Consider the following 16,430-nt stretch of genomic DNA (forward strand, 5'->3'; position numbering starts at 1 on the left):
TACCTACGCTATATGTGTTATGTTAGGCTTTAAGCACAAAATAACAATTTCATGTCAGTAATTCAGGCAGGTTTTTTGTAATACATTTAAATATGTACAGTGGGGCAAAAAAGTATTTAGTCAGCCACCGATTGTGCAAGTTCCCCCACCTAAAATGATGACAGAGGTCAGTAATTTGCACCAGAGGTACACTTCAACTGTGAGAGACAGAATGTGAAAATAAAATCCATGAATCCACATGGTAGGATTTGTAAAGAATTTATTCGTAAATCAGGGTGGAAAATAAGTATTTGGTCAATAACAAAAATACAACCCAATACTTTGTAACATAACCTTTGTTGGCAATAACGTTTACTATAGGTCTTTACCAGGTTTGCACACACAGTAGCTGGTATTTTGGCCCATTCCTCCATGCAGATCTTCTCGAGAGCAGTGATGTTTTGGGGCTGTCGCTGAGCAACACGGACTTTCAACTCCCGCCACAGATTTTCTATGGGGTTGAGGTCTGGAGACTGGCTAGGCCACTCCAGGACTTTCAAATGCTTCTTACGGAGCCACTCCTTTGTTGCCCGGGCGGTGTGTTTTGGATCATTGTCATGTTGGAAGACCCAGCCTCGTTTCATCTTCAAAGTTCTCACTGATGGAAGGAGGTTTTGGCTCAAAATCTCACGATACATGGCCCCATTCATTCTGTCCTTAACACGGATCAGTCGTCCTGTCCCCTTGGCAGGAAAACAGCCCCATAGCATGATGTTTCCACCCCCATGCTTCACAGTAGGTATGGTGTTCTTGGGATGCAACTCAGTATTCTCCTTCCTCCAAACACGACGAGTTGAGTTTATACCAAAAAGTTCTACTTTGGTTTCATCTGACCACATGACATTCTCCCAATCCTCTGCTGTATCATCCATGTGCTCTCTGGCAAACTTCAGACGGGCCTGGACATGCACTGGCTTCAGCAGCGGAACACGTCTGGCACTGCGGGATTTGATTCCCTGCCGTTGTAGTGTGTTACTGATGGTGACCTTTGTTACTTTGGTCCCAGCTCTCTGCAGGTCATTCACCAGGCCCCCCCGTGTGGTTCTGGGATCTTTGCTCACCGTTCTCATGATCATTTTGACCCCACGGGATGAGATCTTGCGTGGAGCCCCAGATCGAGGGAGATTATCAGTGGTCTTGTATGTCTTCCATTTTCTGATGATTGCTCCCACAGTTGATTTTTTCACACCAAGCTGCTTGCCTATTGTAGATTCACTCTTCCCAGTCTGGTGCAGGTCTACAATACTTTTCCTGGTGTCCTTCGAAAGCTCTTTGGTCTTGGCCATGGCGGAGTTTGGAGTCTGACTGTTTGAGGCTGTGGACAGGTGTCTTTTATACAGATGATGAGTTCAAACAGGTGCCATTCATACAGGTAACGAGTGGGGGACAGAAAAGCTTCTTACAGAAGACGTTACAGGTCTGTGAGAGCCAGAGATTTTCCTTGTTTGAGGTGACCAAATACTAATTTTCCACCCTGATTTACGAATAAATTCTTTACAAATCCTACCATGTGGATTCATGGATTTTTTTTTCACATTCTGTCTCTCACAGTTGAAGTGTACCTCTGGTGCAAATTACTGACCTCTGTCATCATTTTAGGTGGGGGAACTTGCACAATCGGTGGCTGACTAAATACTTTTTTGCCCCACTGTATATATATTTCTGATTTCAAGTCATAGCATCCTTCAGGTTCTTCTTAATTCTAAGCAGATCCACTGGATTACACCAAATTGTCTGGTGCTCTGGATTAAGTTATCACTGTATTGAATCCTTGTCTCCCGCTGCTCTTCATACAGTACCAGTGGCTGCAAATCAAAAAGCCACACAAAATGTAAACAAACCAAGCAACCCAACTGTAGGACCAGTGCGGCCACTGCCTTGCGAAAACTTCTAATCTTTGTTGCATTGCTTCTCTGTATGTCTGTCGTCATGTGACACGCAGGCAGGGAGGAGGTGACCTATATTCTCCACCAAACAAAAACTCTTACTCCTCTCCCTGAGTGTGTTGCCATAATACGAAAACCATGAGAAATAAATTGCATGTCAACCGCCAGTGTTATTCATTGGATATTAAAGCGGAGATTATTGTTTATTGCAGCTCTATCTGATAATCTGTGCAGGCATGGTTGTGATTTTATTATCGTGGCTTTGATTTGTATCTGATGGGAAGCAGGTGCTGGTTGTTGTCTCTTGGATTATTAACTTCTAGAGCAGACAGCGCCAACTCTGCCAAGCAAAGAGCTTGCTGATCTTGCATATTCCTTTTTGCCCGCATAATCCTCTGAAGTCAGCAAGTGGGCAAGTGCCAACAGATTTCTTATGTGGCCTGTCAAGCCCCAATAAATAGGCCTTTATTTGACCTGGACTCAGGTGTCCTCTTATCTTAATGTATTCAGGCTTTACAATAATCAAATGATCGCAGAGAAGAAGAGAAGCATTTACTTTGGTGGCTCCTTTGAGGTGGTGACTTGTTGTAGACTGAGACAGATCAACACGACACAGTTGCATCTCTCTGAAGCACAAAAGCCTCACTGCACCAAAGCTGACAGCTGGTTGGCATGGTGATGACAGCATAAGTGGGATCCATTAGATTGAGATGAGGAGCTGCCCCAGTAGTTAATAAGTGGACTCACAGAAAGCTGCCCTTTGAGCAGGCCTCTGTGCTTTTCTGCCATGTGGAGAGTCTGCTTTCAACACAATATTTCTAACTGAACAGGATAGCCACACTGGGGGGTCGCTGGGGGGAGGAAGATACAATCTACTAAGTCTACAATCTCACAAAACATTACACCCCTTCAGGGAGGCCCCGTGAATGCCGGGGTAATGCCTTCACCAACTCTGCTCCTCAATCCACACTCTAGTTCTCACCAAAGTGAGTCATGGTATGAGCAAGTGACAAGATGTGCTACAGAGCCAGAAATCTGATCGCATTACTAAAGAGGAGACAGAATTGTCACCTCTTAGGCATGTAGACCCGGAGACTTTGTAGAAGAAGGACTTTGATACAACCCACTGAAATGTTCTCTGGTGACTTGCCTTATTTTGTGGTATTTGGATCAGCTGTAGGTAAAGTTAGCGTTTCACTTCGAATGACAGTGTAGTGCTGAATGTTAGAATTTTTGTAGGCATTTGGAAGTATTTAAATTCTAACATGCCTTCTAGAAAGCTTCTCTTCTTTCTTCTGTGTTCGGCAACACCGTCCTGTAATGGTAGCTTCATGCTTACTGAAAGACAAGCAGTGAAGCATAAATAAACAAGTGTAATGTAAACATGCTTCAGATTCTTAGACAATTATAAAAAAAAAACCCCACACACTCATTAGTGTGGTAGGAATTTAAATGTTTAAAAAAATAGCTGGTGGGAAATTTTGGAACTAATTAGGTTAATTGGCAACACATCAGTGTTGGTTTTGGGTGTTGGTATTGGGTATCTTAGAGAGGCATAGTTTTTCAAAAGTGGGCAGAGGTTCACCAGTCTACAAAAAACTACATCTAACATAACAGTTATCGTCTAGACTGCATAATATCATCAAAATATTCTGGGAGAATCTTATGGAGAAATTCTCAGATTAAACATTTTCAGTTTTCTGTGTTTTATACAGTGAAAAATGTGGATTTGTGAGATTTCCTAATCACTATATTCTGTTTTTATTTACAGTTTAGGCAGCTTCCTTTTTTGGAAATGGGGTTGTTAAAAAAAAAAAAAACTAGGATAGAGGCTAGAAGGAAGATGAAAGGAAATGCAAAGTGCAAAGTGAGTGATAATTACCTCCAGGTTCATCGGTACAAGTCATCTCTGATATGACCATTGTGAAATGTTCTGTATTGTGTGCAACAGAGCAAATGTGAAATCTACAGTTAGGGACAGTGACCCTTGTCTGTGGCACGGACAATCTCCCCACCACCGTCTGAACTTTCACATTAATCCCCAATTGACATGGATGGATTATTTCTGCCACTGATCTCAGCAACACCCATGTTGACCTGTGGCGTTGAGTGGAGGTACTTGACAAAACTGTGTCATCTCTGCGTGGTGTATTGGATGACTGGAAATACCAAAGTACCAGTGAGGATATGGGGTAACTAACAACAGCCGGAAGATTGATTTGTAACCACCACAACACTCTCTCGTCCCTCTCATCAATCAGTTATCAAGGCTTTTGGATGGCTATTTATACCGCTGCCTGCATTACATGGCAATGTAGAACAGTGTGGGCATTGAGTGTGGAAATGACATTTGATATAGATGCAAGAATGCACATTAGGCAGCATCCTGCAAAATATTTCAAGCCAATTCTCATTTTTAACTTGAAAAATGAGAATGTTGACATAATATTTATAAGACAAATTTAAAGGAATAGTTAGGAAATAAGCTTATTTGCTTTCCTGCCAAGATGCAACTGATACAAATGTCATGTCTGTGTAAACGCTATGACACTACGGCAGCAGCTGTTTAGCCTAGCTTAGCTTAGCTTAGCATAGTTACAGGGGAAACAGCTGTATGGGGATTAAACAGGTATTTGTTTAACCCCATTTAAAATGGTTGTGCTGCTTTTATAGAGCTCAGCTTCACTACAAGAGTTTGTTTGTTTTCAATTTTTATGCTAAGTTATGCTGGCTAGCTGGGTTTATAACAATAATAATAATAATAATAATGTATACTTTATTAATCCCTTAGGGAAATTATTCCTCTGCATTTAACCCATTCACTCAGTGAAGCAGTGGGCAGCCACCAATCCAGCGCCCAGGGAGCAGTGTGTAGGTACCTTGCTCATATAGAAGTGGATTTCCAAATGTGTAAAAGCAAGCATTATGTTTTTTTCCAGATAGTTTTAGCATAATCCAGCCATCCTTTGTCATGTAATACATTATGAACGAGCATCATTGGAAAAAAGAAGAAAAAATCATTAGTTTGTCCAAATCTTTATTTTCTTTTTGACACTATCAGACATATACAGTAAAACACAGCAGCTGGCAAGATACAACGATGGCGAAAAAAAATTAACTGACTTCTAATGGATTATTTCAGTGAACTGGCCTCAAATGGTACCTTCTGGAGAAACAACATCCCACCTAACCCCTAAAACTACAGCGTTTTTTTTAGGGAAACCAGGTCATATATCATCTAGAGAATTACTCTCCGGTGCAGCAGCGATCCACGAACAAATTTAAACAGGAGGATAGACAAGCTAAAGCTCCTTTTCTTTGTTTTTGTGCAAAAAAAAAAAAAAAAAAAAAAGCAAAGAGAGAGAACATGAAGGAGACAGAAGACACCCAAAAAACAGATAAAAAACCAATTCCTGTTTCAGTTCACTACATTGTTTGAATGCAGGGTCCACTATGACATTTGGAACCATACTCCATAAGAAAACAACTGTTTTTATTCTATTTTGCATCAGTGGACACATCAAGGATGAGGTGTAACGCTATATTTTAAAAAAATAAATAAATAAAATAATCGAGAATCACATTTTCCATATGCAGACACTTACTCCCAAACAACACTGTGGTATGATGATTATACAACAACATAGATAACCTTGCAGCAAGCATGAAAACAGATCACATCTTTCACTGTTTTCTTCACATGGCAGCCAATTTCATTAGATCTTAGTTAATACTTACTTTACCCATATGTCAAAGTCTGCCCGAAACCATGAAACAATATCAGTCTATATATCTGAAGTCATAAAGTGGGATGAGAGTGCATCACTCAAATAAATAGCCTAATCAAGTCGATATACTATGTGCTCATTAAATGCTCTTTCTGCTTAATGCAGTCAGTCAGAAATGACAAATTTGTGTGGGAGTTTCATATTGCAGTACAATGGCTCTGTGCTGTGCTATCATCATCATCCACATGGAATCCAAAACACTGTGACAAAAATACAAGAGACAATAAACAATTCACAGCAATATTAATTAGCAACCTCCCTCTCACATAACAGTGACACCTTCTGTCAGATTCCACCAGGGTAAAGATCTCCAATTCAAATCTACAAATGCATAATGACCATCTGTCTGATGGTGCGTGCCTGGAGAGGTTGGAAATCCGAATTTTAGAGTTCCCAGTCGGAATTTGAATCTGGAACACCTCCTCAAGTGGAATTTCCCTCTCAGATAGTTGGAGCAGCCCGTGTAGACCGAAACTAAGGGTCCATGATGGCTGCATTAAATGTACACAGTAATAAAATTTTAAACTTTTAATCTGTACTGCCACTATTGTATATTTGCGACTTACTAAATAAGCCATGAATGTCTTTTTTAAGCACAAAAAGCAATTATTATGTTATATTGCCTGTGATACCTGAATGACTCTACCTTGCTATGGACAAAAACAAATGCTGTTTTTCGTACACACTAACTTGGGAGTGAAGTCACTCCTGATTTCGCATTAGTGTAAGTATGTAAAGATAAATAACAGTTTGATTAGCATTGCAAATGAAAACTACATATTTTCAAAAAGACTCAGTAAGTACATGACCCTGTTAAACCCCTTTCAGATTGGACTTTTGTAAACAATGCATAGGTGAATTCATCATTAGTACACACTAGCTCTGCCTTCAACAATATAACAAGGTCCACGTAGACCTTCAAATCTCTGGTTAACCCAGTACCACTTATCAAGGCTATTGAATGCCTTGTATTCTTTGTGCCTTTGCAAGTAATCACAAGCCAGGCATGTGTGCCTTCTTGTGGCCTTCTTTACTTTAAAGTGTTGCTGCCACTCAAAGTACCTGAGGTACATTTCCTCATTTTTGTCCAGGAGCAGCAGGTAATCAGCCAATTCCTTGGGCGAGCTGAAGTCGTCAACATGAATGAAGGAGTCTCGTGGTTCTCATAGTTCTCATAGTTCTTCCTGGGTGGGCCAAACACCACTGGCACTGTCCCCACATTGAGTGGGTTGTAAAGTTTCTCTGTAATATAATCTTTGTGGATGGAGTTCTCAAACGCCAGATAGAATTTGCAACTGGTGATGGTGGGGAAGTAGTCTTGGTCAGAGATGTATTTTCCGAAGGCCTGTCCATATGCATGAACCTCAATGTGTTTGTAGAGTTCATTATAATATTTCACCCGTATGTGTTGCTGGTTCCAGTTGTTTACAATCCAGCAAATCAGCTTGTTTTTGCTGGGTGGTACAAAATCCTCTTCCCCTTCTGCTGCTACGATGGACCCATAAGGCACTACAATGTCAGCATCTCGATTGAGAGTCAGATTAAACAGGTTCTCTATCCCAGGCAGCTGGGACGAATGTGTCGGTGACTCAAAGTTCATCCATATCCACTTCTGGAACGACGGTCGCTTGAACGGTGGCAGATTGGACAGGTCAGGGCTGATGTCACAGTGATGGATGACGACCCCATCAGACTTTATGTAGTGCTTCCTGTCTGCTGTGATGAAGAAGCCATCAATGTTAAAGAGAGAGCTGCCGAGGCATGGGTCGTACGTTTGTCCGAAGGGCCAGAGCCAGATCAGCAGAGTGGTCACGTTTTTATTGCTCTTGGTGGAGAAGAAGTTCTTGACCCAGTCTGTGGATACTGTTGACTCTACAGGACCTGATAACCAGCTTGTAGAGGGTTTACCATACATCCAAAAAAACAGAGTCACAAAGCATCCCAGTATAAAAGTACCAAGCAGAAGGAATTGCAGGATTCTGTAAAAAGTTGTAGATGCCATATTATGTCCTAAAAAGAGAAAACCAAAGAGAAAGAACATGATCTCATGGACAGCAGGACACAACATCAAGATTAACCATCATATCATATTAAGGTTTTACATATTACCTTACTTAGACTTAGACTTAGATCCTCCCATCAGGCGACAAGAGAACGCCATTGAACTCGGTCTATCGCGGCAGTTGTTGCTTCATCCCATGACAGTTCGACTGAACGTAAATCTTCAAGGAAAATCCTCCTCCGTGTTATTTTAGGTCTTCCTCGCCATCTCTTTCCATTCTTCGGGTTCCACAGAACTGCAACACGGGCAGGTCTCGGGTCCGGTAGCCGAAGGATGTGACCAGCAAATCTGAACCGACGCTTGGTGACTTGGACATGGAGCGGCTCTACTCCCGCACGGCAATATACTTCTTCATTGGTAACGCGATCCCGATATGTGATCTTGAGACATTATTACATATTACCAACATGTAATAATGTCTGCTGGACCTCTGACTCTGAACAGAATCGATGGCTTTAAACACTTAGTGGTATGAATATCATAAATAAAAATGTGAAGCCTTTTACGCACTATCACAATACAAACCTGGTGGACACAAAGCACTTTGATGACTCTTCCCACACTGCGTAATCTCACCTTATTTGGCTACAGGTATGCTATCAACCCTGTTTGACAGATACGCTATCGAACTGGTTTCCCAGTTTCTTGGATTCCTCCTTTTTTTCTCTTGGGATGTATCTACTTTCCACAATAAACACGCCCGTTTCACTTAGTTGTAGAGTGCCTCTAAGTGAGCGCACTTTCTTCACACAAGGTTTGATTTCTCTAGCTTCCAAAAGTTTTGATAGCATTTTATGGTGAAATATTGTCAATAGTAGAAATATAATTGACCTGACTTATGACTTATGTAGTGACCTTCCACCCTGTTTTCACTGCAAATCCAAAACTAGCCCATTCTTTTCATTAGTGATGTGTGGATCGATCCTGAAATATCGATTCCTCCAATACCAGTCATTTATGTTCTAGAATCGATTCTCACATTAAAATATCGATATTTTAGTAATTTAGGGTAAATCTGTAGTTTATCATTAACAGGAACACAGTGGAAAGGAACTATAACATTCGGATTGTCTACATTCGAAGGAACTACTTCTTCTTCCGCCTTTCATAGTCATGTGCGAAATACGGCTGTATAAATGTGTGGCAGCCCTTGGCGTGCGCACTCATAACAATGGCTGAGCATAATTGGAGTCATGTGCAGACGTATTTTACCTCCACAAACAGCTGAGACGTGGTTTGCGATACATGTGGCAAAAAAGTGAGGTGTTGCCGCAACACCACTGACCTTGTCAAACACTTCAGAGTAAATCATATCACAGAATATGACGAGCGTATGTTGAGGCGAACTGAAGAGGAGGAGAGGGACAGGTGCTGCTAGGGCGAGACAGACGTCTCTCACGGAGTCCTTTAGTGCTGCAAGCAGGCAAGCAGTTCAAATAGCACAACTTCAGGTTTTTTATTTCTACATGATGAACTCTGCATTATTAAGTGATAAGAACAAGTAATCTGATGTCCTGTAATCATTATGATGCTATAATTTGAGATACCATAAATAAAAGTTTTTGTACAGAGTATCGGTATCGGATCAGTATCGTCGATACCACCCTGAATTTTATTTGGTATCGAATCGGAAAGGAAATCAGTGGTATCGCACATCACTACTTTTCATTCATTCATTTCATGTGTTAATGCTAAACAAGACTTTGTTTATGAAATAAGAGAAATGTGGAAACAATGTGCTTTAGTGCATAGTGTCTGCAGATAATTCCTCAATAATATAGCTGATGGTTGATTCAAACTCAAAATAATTTCAATCACACTTTAACTTTTCCCCACTGGATTAATTATACATGATTTTTCTGATCTTTTTATGATTTCTGAACTGTCAGAATTAGTGTCAAGACAACTACTGTTTGTGATACTTTTTATGAATTGTATGAGTAATGTGTTTATTTATTAATTTATTTATCGTCAATCTTAGGAAAGCAGGGAAGGGCCTCAGCCAGTTGTTGCATTTTAAAATGCAATGTGTTAACTGTCTAAACTGTCAGAATGTGCTGTTTTTGCACTTATAAAGATATTTATATAATACATACAGTACATACATATATAGACACATTTATATATCCATAACTACTGCGGTATTAATTTAGTGACTGAAAGATTGGGCACTTTTTGTGCAGCAAATATATGTTGTTGTGTTTGGAGTATACCTTTTAAAGCATATAAGTATTAAAATGTATCACACTGAGGTGATACACTAATATTAGTGGCAGACAACTGCATCGAATCTCTAAAGCAAGCATGTTGACTGTGACTGATGCTCCTAGGACTTTTAATCGTTCTGATTCCATACATGAGAGGATTGCCTTTAGTTGCAAGTGCAAAGCTCTGGTTCTCTCTACTATAATGCCTCACCTCACCCCAGATTTATTTTTAGACTTTAGAGGTTTTATTTGATTTAGTGCTTAGTTCTGATAAAATAATTATAGTGTGTGATTTTAATATCCATTTAGATGCTGAAAATGACAGCCTCAACTCTGCATTTAATCTGTTATTAGATGAATTGGCTTCTCTTTATCTGATCATTTTTATTAACATCTAAATTTTACAATAATAGATTTCCCTAAGGTGAGAAATAAATTTCATTAGTAGATGTCGTTCTGAAAGTGCTGTGACTAAGTTGAAGGATATAATTCCTCCACTTTTATCTTCTTCAATGCCATGTGCCAACACAGTGCAGAGCAGCTACCTAAACTCTTGAAAGTCACTGTACTCCCTGGTTTAACTGTCAAAGGTTCACCTTAAAGTAGATAAGCTGGAGTCAAATTGGCATGTCAGTAGTTTAGAAGACCTGGAAAAGAGCTTTTTGCCCCTTTTTTTTAAAAAAAGGAAAAAAAAACCCTCTAGTTCTCTTTTCAGCACTGACAAAAATTCAGAGCTCTATGAATTTATTCACAAATAAAAATTCAACCATTAGAGAAAAATTACTAGTAACCATCTCACAGACTCATCATTACGTACAGCTGCTTTAAACACTATTAATATTTTTTGGACTCTTGCACTCTGATTAATTCTTCTGAGTTAACTTCAATAACTACAAATGCTTTAATCCCAAATGTCACCTATCTCTAATAATAGGCTACATCCATTAAGGTGCCAGTAATTAAACCATTACTTAAAAAGCCATCACAACCCACCTGCATGGACTGCTCTTTAAACTTCCCTTTTCTCTAACATTCCTGAAAGAATAGTTATTAAACAGCTAACTGATCATTTTCAGAGGAACGGTTTATTTGTTTTCTCTGTAATATTTTACGTCACAATAAAAAGCCCCTTGAGGCACCTTGGGGTTGTGTTTTGACGCTGTATGAATTGAAATCTTATTAAAATTTTAGAACAGACCCCCCACATATTTCTTTTATATTTATTTAGAACAGAATACAAACACATACATTATTGGTGCGCAGTTTGAGTGCTCTTTTTCTCACTTGCCCTTGCGTCACATCTAAAATACACCTGTCACTGACAATTCAAGTTTAAATTTTGACTACACTTTTTGTATAGAAACATGTGACAGTGAAGTTAAATAGTGGGCATTAAGGCCAGTTTTGAGATCCTTTCCCAGGCCCCTTAACGCCCACTCACATCCTGGGCCATTTGACCTCAGGAAATCACATGATAGGGTGGGGCTAGGTTTCACTGCGGGTTCACCCGAAACCTTGGCTGTATCCCAATTCAGGGTCTGCAGCCTTAAAGTACGCAGCCTCAACGATCCTCAAGGGCCGCGTACTCAAAGACCGCTAAGGCCGGAAGTGCGAGGCTTGTGAAATGGGACGGTCTAGCCTCCGTTGCGCTGCCCGGGTTGCCTAGCAACCATGATACTAACAGCTGATAACGTGTCATACAGCTTTGTTTGACAGAAATGAAGGAGAAAATCTTTGGTTCATTTGTTTGTTTGTTTCTACATGAGCTTTGATCATTCTCTGTAAGATTAAGCTCAGCTATTGAACGGCGTATATTTTAAAGTAAAGGCTTTAAAATCAAGTTAGTACAAACGTCACTAATGTCACATAACTTTGCCGACATGTGGCCAACAGTAATGTTTAATGTTCTTCGTTATTAAACATTTGCACATAAATAAGTGACATAATATTCAGTACTTACTTAAAGTTTACTCTTCGGCCGCCCCTCATCCGCCGTTTTTTTTCAGCAAAATTATCCACACCCACCGCCGCGCTATGCATTCTGGGATATGTTGGGCCACGAAGTCTACACTGCCACAGCCTTAAAATTCAGGGAAATGTAGGACACATTTCAGGGCCGCATTTCGAGCAGGCTTTGAATTGGGACAGCCTTCGGCGCGCCGCTGTGACATAATCGGCCTTGAAATGAGTACTTTAAGGCTGCAGACCCTGAATTGGGATACAGCCATAGGCTGATTGTGGCCTACACCTGTTTTCACACCTGGGCTCGTCTGATTAATGTAGAGGATCAACAGGGGGTTCTTGACTGACTTGGGGGACACTCCCCTAGGACTTAAATCTGGGACTGTCCACCATTTGACCTTAGAACTGAAGAAGCTGTTTGGATGAGAGGTGAAACATCTTCAAGCAACTTAAAGAAGTCCAGATGCTTTTCTTTCCAAAAACTCGTTAGACATCACTTTTTGTCTTCTGCTGTATGTCGCTTGTTCAGTGTGTACATCCTCTAAATTGTATGCTGCCAATTAGCCTATATCAGTGTTTTGAATTATAGAACCCTTTAACATAGAATGGATTAATAAGCAGTGTAGAAAGATGTAAATGAATGAGCTTCCATTGTCACTACCTCTACTGGTGTATACATAAGATATTAGCACTGGTTTTCCTCAGTGCTGTTTAGGGGCATTAACACTTGTGGTGGCTTTATACATATCACAGGCAGGGGATCTCATTGGTCAAGAACCAGCCGAGGATCCGCCAAGGATCCACCATGGTGTTGTCAAGATCAGCTCACCATTTTAAGTAACTGTATTTGTATGTCAATCAGAGATATCCTGTGTTCTCACTGGTAGTCAAAAAATTTTATCTCGGATCCCACACAGTGATCATTTCACTCATAGTCACTGAATATCCTTGACTTTCTGTGGGTTCTGGTTGCCACATTGCAGTAAATTGCTTCCAGTGTGGACATACGCTCCTAGAAATATCAAGTGTGCAGAAAGGATAACTGACAGTACTAGTAGAGGTAAGATAAAAACTTTTTAATAAGTCTACTGTGTCTTTCAATCTACAAGGTTTAATGTGACCCTTTTTGATATTTTGGCTGTTTCATTATTTGGCTAAAACTGGAACTTTTAGTAGATTACAAAATAATATATGTATATGTGGGAGGTTTAGCTGCAGTGATCAGATCAAGCCTGTTAAGTTATAATGTGTGGCTCCACTGTGATTATCATAAGAGGGAGCACTTTTTTTGCATTTTATTTTGATCTGCCTTTTTATCTCTAAACCACCAAACTGTGACTACATGTAGCTCATTAACATTTTAGAATTAAAATATTGAATGCATTGTGATGACTTTTTGGACACAGAAAGAGCGATGCATGAATAGTCTTCCATTTCACTCCATCTCTGGTAAGAATTACTTTCCAGCTACTGAAGGTCATTTCAAAATGTGATGCTATAGTAGAGCCACTCATTAAAATGGTTGCCTTTGACACTGCATTGAAGTTGATCTAAAGGAACCCCTTTATTGCCCCTTTACTGTAATAGGAAATATTTTTTTTTGCTATCCTGCAATTAAAGAATTATGCAACTGATACCAATGTGATTTCTGTCCAAAAAAATGAACCTACAGTCAGCAGCTGTTTAGCTTACATTAGCTTGGCTTAGTTTAGTTTAGCTTAGCTTAGCTTAGCTTGGCTTAGCTTAGCTTAGCTTAGCTCAGCTTAGCATAGCATAGCATAGTTACAGGGGAAACCAATGTATGGTTATTAAACAGCCATTTTAAAATGGCTGTTCTGCTTTTTGTACAGCTCAGCTCAGAGTTGTCCTGTTTTCAGCCATTATGCTAAGCTATGTTGGCTAGCCAAGTTTATATATAAATCCACTTATATATAAACTTGTTTAAAATGTTTAAAAGCAAGCATCATACATGTTTTTTCCAGACAGTTTCAGCATAATCCAGCCTATGTTATGTAATACACATCAGGCATCTCTTTAAAAAACAAAAATAAAGAAATACTACAGTACACTTTACAAATGTTTGCTCATTTGTCCATATCTTTATTTTCATTTTGACACTATCAGACATATACAGTAAAACACAACATTTGGCAAAATACAATGATTTGGCAAAAAAAAAGTATTGATTGACTAACAGATTATTTCAGTGAACTGGCATTAAAATCAAATTTTTTTGGGATACCCAGTCATATAGCATCCAGAGAATCACTTCTGGGTGCATCAGTGAACCTCTCACAGATTCAAACTGGACAACAGAGAAGCCGCAGCTCCTTTTCTTTGTTTTTGTGCAAAAAAAAGAGAGAGAAGATAAAGAAGACTTATGCGGCCCAAAAAGATAAAATGAAAAAAACTTTTTTTCTTAAAGTCACCAACCACATTGGACAAGAAAGCTTTGTTTTCATACATGAGATTGGACTGTACAATATGAAACCATGACTGGCAGCTTCATAGTTATCCTGTGGGACGTGCCAAGGTCTTGGAGGACAGTTTATAAACTCACAATAGCTTCATCTAAGACGACAACTGGCACAGTGAGTCACACTACTCGAAATGAATAAAAGTGCTGTATTTCTGCTGCATTTTGGCACAACTTTTTCAATTAGGTCATGCCAACAGGATTGCCACCAAATATAAACAAAGAAGAAAAAAAAATCACTCCTCAAATGTAAAAGTGCCTGCCTTGATGAAAATTTCCACCTCAAAACCGTTAAAAGCATCATTTCAGATGCTCTTAATTCTTTTTCAAGTGTCTCTCCCTTTAACTTAATTCACAGCCACTCAAAGCACCGGGCATTACTTACAAATGTACAGCGCAGTCACAGTCACTTCCAGACAACAACTGCATGATATAAAGAGATTTACCATGAAAAATATATACAATGCTGCTGGAGTTCCCACTGTCTGCTAGACATAAAGGAATGATCTGTGTTTTGGGCTGGTTTGATCCAATTCCTGCTTCAGTTCACTACAGTGTTTATGTACAGAGTCCACTATGGCATTTGGAACCGTACTCCATAAGAAAAATAATTGGTTTCATCCTATTTTACATCAATGGTCCCTTTGAAATTGAAGAAATGTTAACCTCACTGTTTTTATACTTTGACACAGAAGCTCATCTTGCATAAAATGTTGACAAGAATTTGTACAGTACTTTCTGTAAAAAACATAAATCTCTGTTAATAGCTGCTGAGTGCTGTTGCAATGCATTGTTCAATGAATTAGCCGTTCCAACAACATCTGAATGTGATGCAATATCTGCGATATATGCAGATACCGAGCTGTCTTTTTGTAGTGTGGTCTCAAGGGTGTGGTGCAGTGCTAAAACAATCAGAATCACATGGAAACACTCGCTCCCAGACAACACTGAGGTATGATGATTCATACAAAAATACGGGTAACCTTGCAGCAGCCATAAAGATCACATCTTTCACATCTTAAGTTATAATGTGTGATGAGAGTACAGCACCTAAGTGAAGAGCTTAAGCAAATGCTTGTACTACGTGCTCATTTTGTGCTCTTTCTGCTTAATGCAGTCAGTCAAAAATGACAGACTTTCCAAATTAAGATGCAATGTGAGGAGGTGTGTGTGGGAGTTTCATATTGCAGTACAATGGCTCTGTGCTGTTCTATCATCATCATCCACATGGAATCCAAAACACCGTGACAAAATTACAAAAGACAATGAACAATTCACAGCAATATTAATTAGCAACCTCCCTCTCACATAACAGTGACATCTTCTGTCGGATACCAAGGTAAAGATCGCCAAATCCAATCTACAAATACATTGACCATCTGCCTTAGTGTAAGTATGTGAAAATAACAGTTTGATTAGCAGTGCAAATGCAAACTTATAAAAATATGGGAAAAAAATTACAGCTACATAATTCCAAAAATACACAATATGTACATGACCCTATTGAACCATTTTCACATTGGAGTTTAGTAAACAATGCATAGGTGAATTCATCACTAGCACAGATGAGATTGTTTTTTATCATATAATGCCTCATTTGAATAAATATTACATAAATATTTTCACTTTTATGTCAGCCCCTCTTCTCCAGCTAACACTTTCCCCAATTTCAGCTTGTGCCACTTCATAAGCAGGGGATAATAAAAAACAAAAACTTGCATCATGAATGTTATCAGAACATTTATACAATCATGCAATCACACTAAAAAATAGGACAAAATCATTTAAAAAAATAGCAGCAGATGAGGTTATGTTAAGTAAAACATGGTCAGAAATAATTTAAAAAAACTGTGCACTTGTAAATCATAAAAAATAAATTAAAAATTATAAATTAAAAACTCAAAAGGCAAAGTAAGGCTTAACTAAAATTCAAAGGACAAAAAAAGAACAAGCTAGATGTGTCACTGGGCCTCTGAACCAATAGAAAGACACCATTCAGCTGCTCACGAC

The 16,430-nt window shown here is 39.2% G+C and overlaps 1 pseudogene; it reads right to left on the bottom strand.

The window, feature by feature from the left end:
- Positions 1 to 5,237: 5,237 nt before the first annotated feature.
- On the bottom strand, positions 5,238 to 8,192 carry LOC113012702 (4-galactosyl-N-acetylglucosaminide 3-alpha-L-fucosyltransferase 9-like; annotated as a pseudogene).
- Positions 8,193 to 16,430: the final 8,238 nt, after the last annotated feature.

Source organism: Astatotilapia calliptera, chromosome 19, assembly GCF_964374335.1.
Source record: "Astatotilapia calliptera chromosome 19, fAstCal68.1, whole genome shotgun sequence".
Lineage (NCBI taxonomy): Eukaryota > Metazoa > Chordata > Actinopteri > Cichliformes > Cichlidae > Astatotilapia > Astatotilapia calliptera.